The sequence below is a fragment of the Vicugna pacos genome, unplaced genomic scaffold, assembly GCF_048564905.1.
Source record: "Vicugna pacos unplaced genomic scaffold, VicPac4 scaffold_191, whole genome shotgun sequence".
Taxonomy (NCBI): domain Eukaryota; kingdom Metazoa; phylum Chordata; class Mammalia; order Artiodactyla; family Camelidae; genus Vicugna; species Vicugna pacos.
This window is the reverse complement of record NW_027328870.1, coordinates 281,760-292,154: the sequence shown is the minus strand read 5'-3', so window position 1 is coordinate 292,154 and position 10,395 is coordinate 281,760. Positions and strand designations below refer to the sequence as shown.

Below are 10,395 nucleotides of genomic sequence, written 5' to 3'. Positions count from 1 at the left end.
ATGCTGCATTATACTAACAATGCCAACTCTTTCAGGATGAGAAACATATTGCTTCCTAAAATGCATTATTTGGTCTTTTAAACCCCATCCCACATATAATGTTATTTCTTTGTTTTTGATTGTTTGTTTGCCCCTTAATGGAGGCACTGATTTTTGAACCCATGATCTTCTGTATAAGTTTATATATCAACATCATTTTGGAACACTTAAGAGAAGCCGCAAGAGCATGGACTATAATGATGAGAAGAAAATTTATTACTTCGAGGGACTGAAAAACCTCTGAGTGAAAGAATGGCAAAAGTAAACTTTTATAAGAATACCTTAATAATTTCTCTTTTGTAATTTTAAAGTAGAATACTAAATTACATTTGTTTTACTTACAGCACTAAATTATATTTTCATACAAAAATTACCCCTTTGGGATTTCTTAAATTTGATTCATTATTTTAATCTAGTTTTATTTCATAAATATTTATCATTTATTCTAAAACATACCAAATACACTGATATGTATTCTGCTCATGTTTTGAATAAAGAGCTACTTCTTGTAAAGTAAACAGATAAATAACTACTTCCATTTCCAAATCAAATTAAGTTTCACCTTACTAATTATAATGAAATAGGTATACATTTCCTGCAGAGGTTTTACACAAATTTCACTTAAAATTCCATAACTTTAAAATTATTTTATATATTTTGTGCATTATTTATACTCTGTTCATCAATGTTGTATAAATTTGTGTACAAAAGTATGGAGATTTGTTTTATTTCATAGACCCCAGCATTAATTATTTAAAAAGATTTTCTTGGGGTAATAATTGCAGATCACACTATAAAAAAAGGCATCCTATATGTTTCATTTTAACTGGATGAATGAGAAGTAAACACTGGCTGGATGTTACACTTGACTTGCTAGGAGACCAGTCGTTATGTGATGTCACATCTACTCAAGTTGAGAACCATTGTGATGGCCTAGTAGTTTATCTGTGCAGGCCTGCCAGAGCAGCATATGAAGCTGCAGTGCTCAAAATCATTCAGATTAGAAAAGTAGCTGTAGAAAAAGTTATTTGAGATGGCAAATATTTCTTCAGAATTTCAAGATAGGTCTCATAATGATGGACCAACTGGTTCAGGAAACTCCGGAAGATCTGTATTGTTTGATCCAACAATCTCTGGGGACTTGTCTTGAGGTCTATGATTGAAGTAAGTGATTTTCAGAATTTGTCTGAAGAATCCTTGTTTAAAAGTCCATGTTACACATATTGTGTCTCTGAGCCAGATGAAGATAATGATTTTCGTTCTCTGACATTTCCAAGAAAAATCTGGAAAATGGTTGGGAGTTATCAATTTAAATCCAACTGGTGGGATGATAATGAAACTTCCATAGTGATTGATGAAGTTGTCTTAAAGAAGGAAGTTTTGGAAAGAAAGTCCCCTTTCAGAGTATTTGAAACTGGAAGTATGAAAAGTTTAGTTAGACAGCTTAACATTTATAAGTTTAGGAAAGTGCAGCAGAATTTTTAAAGATCTGCTTGTCTAGCTGACTTTCTAGCAGAAGAAAAAGAAGTCTCTCTTTTAAGCAAGGTATTCAGTAATTGTAGTTACGACTTGGTAACTTATATATAAAATTTTATTTTGTACATCGATCTATGGTAATGTAAATGTAAATCTAGAGTTTGAAAACTGTATAAAACTACAAATGCTAAAATTCTTTATTTTTTCAAAAAATGAGGACAGAGCCTTAAGTATTCAAGATTGTGTGAAACTTTCCTAGCAACTAGGAATCTTACGAGAAATCTAAATAAAGGTATTAAAGCCGCTTTTAAAAAGTGGCTTTCACTGTTACTGCAAATGCTAGCTTCTTAAATTTGAATACTTAAATACTATTTAAATGTGCATATTCCAAATAAGGAATTTCAAAACATAGTCAGCAATGTGCATATTTTGATGATATTATCTTAGCATAGTAAACGTGAAATCTGAGGTTTTGTAGGTTAGGCTTAATTTAGTCTTGTATTTTGGTTTAAAATATTACTAAAATCTTTCTCTTTTGGTTGTAGCTGCAGTTCTGCCATAATCCAAATCTTAAACGAGGCTGTCCCCAGCTTTTAGTGAGAATAAAAAGAAGAATTGGGATTAAAAATGTCTCTCTGGTATCTTCATTGGCTGAAGATTTCAAAAAGAAGCACGTTAAAGCAGGGGGTAACGTGCATAATGATAATTTTGATTTTGTGGTTGACACTAGAGGAGAAAGTGCATTTTTACTTTCTGCAAATTTAAACATGCCTCTAATAAGGAAGCCCTCTTCTAGCCACATAATAGGTGATACAACTACCTTGATCAGAGGTGATTTTTCTCCTCCATTTTCAATGTCAGTTAGATCACCAGAGCAATATTGCAATGGATCAACGTGCTTTTTAAATCAGTTGAACACTGCCCACAGGCACTCTCAAAGCAGCTACACTGAAGCAAATGGCCGTGTTGTGAACTTCATTACATTTACAATATCTACTTCTCAGTACAGTACCTTGTCTCCCATACTGAGCAATCATGTTTGACTAATGGTGGAGCCTTCTAATTTTCCATATAGATATCACAACATATCTGCCAATGACGGTCGTTTTTCTCAACTTCAACCAGGGAGCAAACCATGGTTACCAGTGAAATTGATAGCTGATACATCAGCTACCTCTCTTTCAAGGCCAGCTCATCAGCCATCTTCATTTTATGAACGTCATCCTAAACACAACTTATATACCAGAGGACTACCATATTATGCAGGATAACAAAGATTAATATTGATGGTGGCAAATGCCGACAACTATATGCAATTTTCTTATTTGAACGATAAACATACATGTTTACCTGTATTTTCGATATTTTTTTTAAAATAAAGAGTTAAACGGGAGTCTATGATATCATTTAAAGAAAAAGAGATATTTGATTGATATGATCACTTGATGGAACAATATGGGAGTAAATTTAAATAATTTCTTGTAAGCAGGAAGAGAAAATGGAAGAATTTGGAAAAAGACTAAAACATGGAGAGAGGGAAAGTTATTAGTGGTTTCTGGTTCATCCTGGAAAGTATGAATAGTGTTAAGTTCGGATAGGTTGGAACAGAAGATAATGCAGGAACCGGCCCAGGGAACATGGTCTCTATTATGTCATCCCTGGAATCATGAAGGTCACATGATATAGTCTCAGATGGTACATTTAGCATGTGGAAGAAATTAAGAAGTAATTTTATCTATGGTCTTCTTTGTGCTGTTCTCAAAGCATTCCAATTGGTGCTTTCATTTCCTGCCCTAAATATTCTATGCTATAATTTCTAGTCAATACCTTATGTTGCTTTTATTTCCAACCAAGGACAAACTTACATCCTTAGGGTGGCTCTTAATGCCTTTCCAACTCTATGCACACAAACTGAACTTAGTTAAGTCATTCGTTTATAAATCTGGCATCTGACTACCTTGGCATATGTTTATGTTTCACTGTATCTGGAGATACATCCAGGAAAATGCTTGTCATATATGTAAGCTCCAACCTCGCAAATTTTGCTCCAGCTAATCCTTGAACTTATGTTCTCCTATTACCTAATTAGACTTTCCCAGTCTCAGCACAGAAACCACCTCCTCCAGATGTTTTCTGTCTATCCCCCTTTCCTTGTCTAACTTGGATACCAACACAGTAAGCACAGCACATGCCACAGGATGCATTTTAGTATTTAGTGAATGAAAAATACATGTTGACTTTAAGCATAATCTACTTTCCTGAGACAGCAAATCTCTCATGGTTTTCAAACTATTTCATTATTGTCTTTACTCTTCACCACAAACTATCTCTTTTCATAGCCCAAGGACTAGTCACTCAAGACAGTAATTCGAGGTAGGTAAAGGAGACAAAGTATTATTTTCTTCTTAATTCATGCCTCCAGTGGCCTAAAGCATTCAATTCTCATTTGCTGGATTATTTCCTGTCTCTTCATCACCTGCCCACCCATAAGTAGCTGATTCTCTTCCCCATACCAAAAAATATACTACCTTCTAATTAATTTACTTCTTAGAATCAGAGCTTTATCCAGAAGAGACAGTGTCATTGCAAACATTTAATGCAGGATTATACATCCCACATAAATTGTGCCCCTTCTAATCTTCACACAGGCAGTATCTAAGAGGTAATAGTCCCTTGGTTGGAGTGGTTGTGTTCAGTAACCAAATTGTAACCTAAAATGTGTGGACTAAAAAGAGGTGAGGGTGGTAGTATTAAAAATTTGTCCAACTGCAAGAATATCAAATTTATACAGATATTAGGAAATATAAAATTTTCATGGAAGACTTTGACTATTTCCCATTAATTTAAAATAAATGGTGAACATTTTCAGAATGTGAATTGCCCTGAAATGCTGGAAAATTGTAGGCAAGGTCAGGGAGCCTAAGGCTTCTGCTCACAACCATGCAGCCAGTGTCAGCTGATAAGACTGGAATGGCAACACTGAATACTGAAAAAGTGTCACCAATTGTGAAGAAAGCCTTTGATAATCTGGAGAATGGGCAAATGGGTCAGGTTAAGCTCTAGCAACATCCCACCAATATGATTTTACCAAGAGAAGAAAGGAGCCCACTTGCAGCAGGAGATCTGTGTCTGGACAGCAGTGGTTGTTCCTAAAACAGAAACATCAAGCTTTTATGTTTGTCAGCTCAACTATGATGGTGACTATTTTTTGCTTACATTAGCAGTCTGGGTTTCAGTTGGGCTGGTTCACAGCTAGTTTCGAGCTCTCTTATCACACAGTGGGTCTTACTGTGATCATCATAACAAGGTTCTATACTGATAAGTCAAAAGCTACACTTTACTTTAAAAATTAGAATTCCTAAAGAAGAATATTGTTTGTTTGTCCATCTGTAGTTCTCTACCTGGGAAAACCTAGAGTATTGGCAAATGTACAAAAGTTGTCTGGTGTGTGAAAACTATTCTCTGAGCTCTGACCACTGAATTCTTCCCACTAAATACTACAAATCTGTCTATCACTGTGTGTGTGTGTGTGTGTGTGAAGTTGGACTGTTAAGCAGTAACTAAGTTTATCTTAGTTGAGTCATCAGTGAATTATTCCTCTGCTTCTGGCAGAATCTCTGTGAATTAAGAGTATCATTTTGCCACCAGATTTTCTTCCGATCAGGGAGAGGTAGATTATATTTCTCCCAGTATACTAATTGTTACCTGTTCATTGAATCCCAAGCTAATGCTAGGGCCAAGCCACTGAAACCTTGAATTGGACAGAGGCATATATATTCACCAGTCCCCAGAGCCCAGCACAGGACTGTGTGTCCTTCTTAATTTAAGTTTGTGTCTACTTTGTTTTCTTTTAATTCTCATTGTTGACACAACTTATTTTTTCTTTGAACACCCCTTGACTGATTTATATGGACTGAACCACTGATTTATTTCTTTTAAGCTACAAATTACAATAACATTTCTTTCCTTGGACTACCTGGGTTAAAGTGAGCATAGTCATCATTTTGAAAGCAGTCCTCAGTCCTAAAAATGCAGAACCTTTACAGCTCTTTGTCCAGCACTTGAGCCAGAATGTTTGTTGTTGATCTCAGGGATTATCCTCACATTCCCTTATGCAACCATGAGAAAACAGCACATTGTTATCCAAAATCAAGTCTTTGTCAGTATTGCTTTCCCTTTGCAAAACAGTTAAGAATTGTAGGAGTTCTGAGATTTAAACATGCTTAGATTTTTAGAAACCTAGCATTTTCATATTTTACAGATGCTCTCGTGGAGATGAGACTTTTGGTCTGAGACAGTGAACTTTATCACTCACAGCAAAAGCAGCCAGGGTTAATATTTGTATCCATTCCCTAATCTCAGATGAATACACAAAGTGAAATTTTGTTGCCTACAGAAGCAGTGGGCTGTTAACATGAAGAAAGATTTAGGCATTTTAAAACACTATTTTTATTAGTATCTTTATGTATAATTTATTAGAATCACTTATTTATTAGTATCTTTAACTAGGATAATATATCATGACTAAAGATTACTTGCTGCAAAAAGAATCATGAGAAATGACAAGGGAAAAAGTGACCATTGACTTTCCATTTTTTCTTCCACTTTTATTGAGATATAATAGGCATAAAACATTGTGTAAGTTTAGGTGAACAGGATAGTGATTTGATTTACAAGTGTCATGAGATAAATATCATAGCAATTTTAGGGAGAATTCTTTATCTCATTTAGATGCAATTTTAAGGAAATACAATTTGTCTTTTGGTTGTGATGAGAAAAATTATGGTCTACTCTCTTAACAACAATGATATTGAACATAAAGCAGTATTAACTGTAATTTTCATGTTACTATGGGGTATCCCTAGAACACGATTCTTTTACAGCTGGATATTTATAGCTTTTGAGTTCATTAATCAAATCCTACTTTCCCAACCCCTGCCTCTGTTCACTACAAATCTAATTTTTTTCTATGTGTATGTTTGTTTGTTATTGAAGTGTACATTAATCTATAACACTGTGTTAGTTTCTCTTTCACAACATACTGTTTGCTGTATTTAATATATTTCATACAGATCACCAAATATATCTAGTTGTGATATGTTGCTATTTAAAGATATTTAATAGTTTTTGGCTATTCCCCATACAGTTCATTTCTTGTCCCTGACTCATTTAATTTGCAACTGGAAAATTTTCTCTCTTAATTTTTTCAACTTTTCTTTTTCTCACCCCATTTCCCTCCTTCTTGTGAACAACCTGTTTCTTTCTATATGTATAACTCCATATCTGTGTTTTTATGTTCATTTGTTTAAAATTCAAATATGAATAAAATCATTCAGCATTGTCATTCACTTCCTGACTTATTTGACTTAGCATATTACCCTCTTGATCAACCCATTTGTTGCAAAAGGCAAGAACTTATTCTTTTTAGAGCTGAGTAAAAACCCATTTTATTTTTATGTGTGTGTATATATATATATAGCTCATATATATATATAAAGTGCGTGTGTATAAATATACATATAGATAAATCTGTACTTAAGATGGGTAGATATAAAAATTATATAAACACAATTTCTTTATCCATCATGTATTGATGAGCAATTAATTTGCTCCTATATCCTGTCTATTGTGGATAATGCTGTAGTGAATATAGGGTTGAATTTATCTTTTCTAATTAGTGTTTTTATTTTCATGGAATAAGTATCCTGATATGTATATGTTGGATTATATTTCATTTTTAATTTTTAGATAAAGCTCCATGTTGTTTTCCACAGTGGAAGCACATATTTACATTCACTCCAGCAGTGCATCAGGGTTGTTTTTTTAACATCCTAACCAACAATTATGTTTGTTATCTTTTTCATAGTAGTCATTATGATAGGAGTGACATAAAATCTCATTGCATTTTGGACTTGCATTATTCTGAAGCTTAGTGATGTTGATCGGTTTCACGTACCTGGTGGTTACCTTTCCCAACTGTATATTCATTTTTTGTAATGGGCTTAATGACAATAACTGTCTCATTTCATTTTAAGGCATTCTGTTGTGTGCCATTATTCTGTTTTTTCTGTGCCACTACCATATTATTTTTAATACTGTAGCTTTGCATTAAAGTTTAAAATCAGGGACATAGATGCATCCTCTTTGTTCTTTGTTAAAGTTGTTTGTGTTTTTAGTTTGTTTGTTTTCTTTCCTTTCCTTTTTCTTAGTGATTTCATCTCTTTTTGGTTTACATGTAAATTTTAGAATTATTTATTTTAAGTGTCTGAAAATGCCCATGGTATTTTGATAGGCACTGAATTTAATTTGCGTATTTTGTTGGCTAGTACTATCATTTAAACAATATTTTTTCCTCATCAATGAACACATTATATCCTTTCATCTGTTTGCATTAACTTCAATTTCTTTTACAAATATTTTATAGTTTTCTGAGTACAGGTTTTTTACCTCCTTGGTTGGATACATTTCTTGATTTATTTTTTTTGTAATGCAACTGTAAATGTGACAGTTCCTTCACTTTCTCCATCTGTTAGCTTGCTGTTAATGTGTAGAAATGCAAGATTTCAGTGTGTTAGTTTTACATTCAGAAATTTTACCAAATACATTGATAAGCCCTAGTAGTTTTGTGGCACCATTTTTAGGATTTCTGTTTACAGTATGCCATTTTCAAACAGATACTTTTACTCCTTTTCTTAATTAGCTAAATTTTATTTACCTTTATTTTGGATAGCTATGGCTAGAATTTCCATACTATACTGAATAAAAGTGGTAAGAGTGATCATTCTTCTCTTCTTCCTGCTCTTACTGGAGATGCTTCCAGCTTTTAATCAGTGAGTGTCATGTTAGATGAGTTCTTGTCATATAAGTCCTTAACTGTGTTGAGGTATGTTTCCTCATGCCCACTTTGAAGAGAAATATAATCTTAAATAGATACTGAATTTGTCAAAACATTTTATGACTCTATTGAGGTGACCATATAATTTTTATTCTTCAGGTTGTTTGTGTGGTGTATTATACTGATTAATTTGTGGGTATTGAATCACTTTTTCATCCCTGGAATAAAATGGACTTAATCATAATGTATAATCCTCTTAATATATTGTTATATTTGCTAACAATTTAGTGGTGATTTTTGCATCTATGCTTATCAGTAGTATGTAACCTGTAATTTTTTGAGGTACTTGTTCCAGCTGTAGTAGCAATGTGATACAGAAATGTGGGGTAGAAAGCCTCCTTTCCTCTCGAAATTTTTGGAATTCTCTGAGAAGTATAGTTGATAGCTCTTCTTTAAATGTTTGGCAGAAATCACCTGTGAAGATGTTAGGCCTGGAATTTTGTTTCTTGGGAGATTATTTTAAATATTTATTCGATTTCATTAGTGATAATCTGTTCATATTTTATTTATCATTCTATTCTGGAGATTAAGTCTTTCTAAGAAATTGTCCATTTCTTCAAGGGTTTCCATTTTATTCGCATATAATTTGTTGTATCAAATTACGATGCTTTGTATTTCTTTGATATAAGCTGTAATTTCTCATTTATTTCTGAGCTTACTAATCTGTAACTCTTTTTTTGCTCATGTGTCTGGTTAAAGTTTACAAACATTATTTATCTTTCAAAAGCCATTATTTAGATTGATTAAATGTTTATATTTTTAATCCTTATTTTATTTAATTATATTCTGTACTTTCAGCTGTCTTTCCTTCTACTGACAAGTTTTTCTATTATTATGTGACATCTTTTGGTTGTAAGAATATGTTATAAGAGAGAAATGGTTCTTATTTGTATAAGTGGGATTATTTGCTATAAGCATCCCTAGTAATACTGCTTTTGTTACACCCCATGGATTTTGTTTTTGTTGTCATTTTTCTTTATATATTTTTTCTTTGATTTATACAGCAATCCAGTTGTTGTTAATATTGTATAAATTATCCTCCACACTTTAGTATTTTTCTCAGGTTTTTTCTTTAAGTAAATTTCTATTCTCACAGAATACATAAGTTTTTTCACCAAACAAGGAGAAAAATAATAAAATTTATACATACAACTGAAAGACACAAATTTTCTAAAATTATTTTCAAAAATGAACAAAGCTGTGTGTAATACCCTACCTGAGTTTAGAACATACTACAAAGCTACAGTAATCAATACATCAAAATATGGCAATTAAAGAAACACATAGATCAATTGAACAAAATAAAGTGTCAGAAAATAAACCCACAAACATATGGTGAATTAGTGTACAAAGAACAAGGCAAGAGTATACAATAAAAAAAAGGCAGTCTCTTCAACAAGTAGTTCAGAGATAACAGGACAGTACATGTAATTGGAAGATGTAAGAGTACTTCCTTTCATAGTAGAAAAAATGAGATAGAAATGGATTAATTTCCTAAATGTAAAGCCTGAAACTGTACAATTTTTGACCAAGAACATGAGCAGAACTGACTTTGAGATAAATCATAGCAATCTTTATTTTTGATCTGTCTCCAAATTAAAAAAAAAAACTAATAGTTACAATTTTTATTTACTGAGGAAAAAATAGATGTACTATGTGATACAAGGATTCTATTTCTTGTATTAGTGTGAAATGCAAAATCTTTTGCAGAGCAAAGGGAACCTTCAACAAGACATATGATAACTGACAGAATAGAGGGAAGAATTTCACACAATGGGACCAACAAGATGTTAATATCAATAATATATATATAGCATATTAGATTCAATATTTAAAAATAAAGACCCCAAATTAAAAACAGTTAAACAATTTTATGGAAACTTTTCAAAAACACACATGTGGATGATTTTCATGCTCATAAAAAGAAAGACAACTTTGCTATTCATTAGGAAAACATAAATCCAAACCAGAATGAAACATAATTT

At 32.6% G+C, this 10,395-nt stretch overlaps 1 long non-coding RNA gene across 1 annotated transcript; it reads left to right on the top strand.

Annotated features, from left to right (window-relative positions):
- Positions 1-978: 978 nt before the first annotated feature.
- LOC140695211 (uncharacterized) lies at positions 979-2,145 on the top strand. Its single transcript, XR_012070907.1, has 2 exons — positions 979-1,203; positions 2,061-2,145. It is a non-coding gene; the product is annotated as an uncharacterized lncRNA (long non-coding RNA).
- Positions 2,146-10,395: the final 8,250 nt, after the last annotated feature.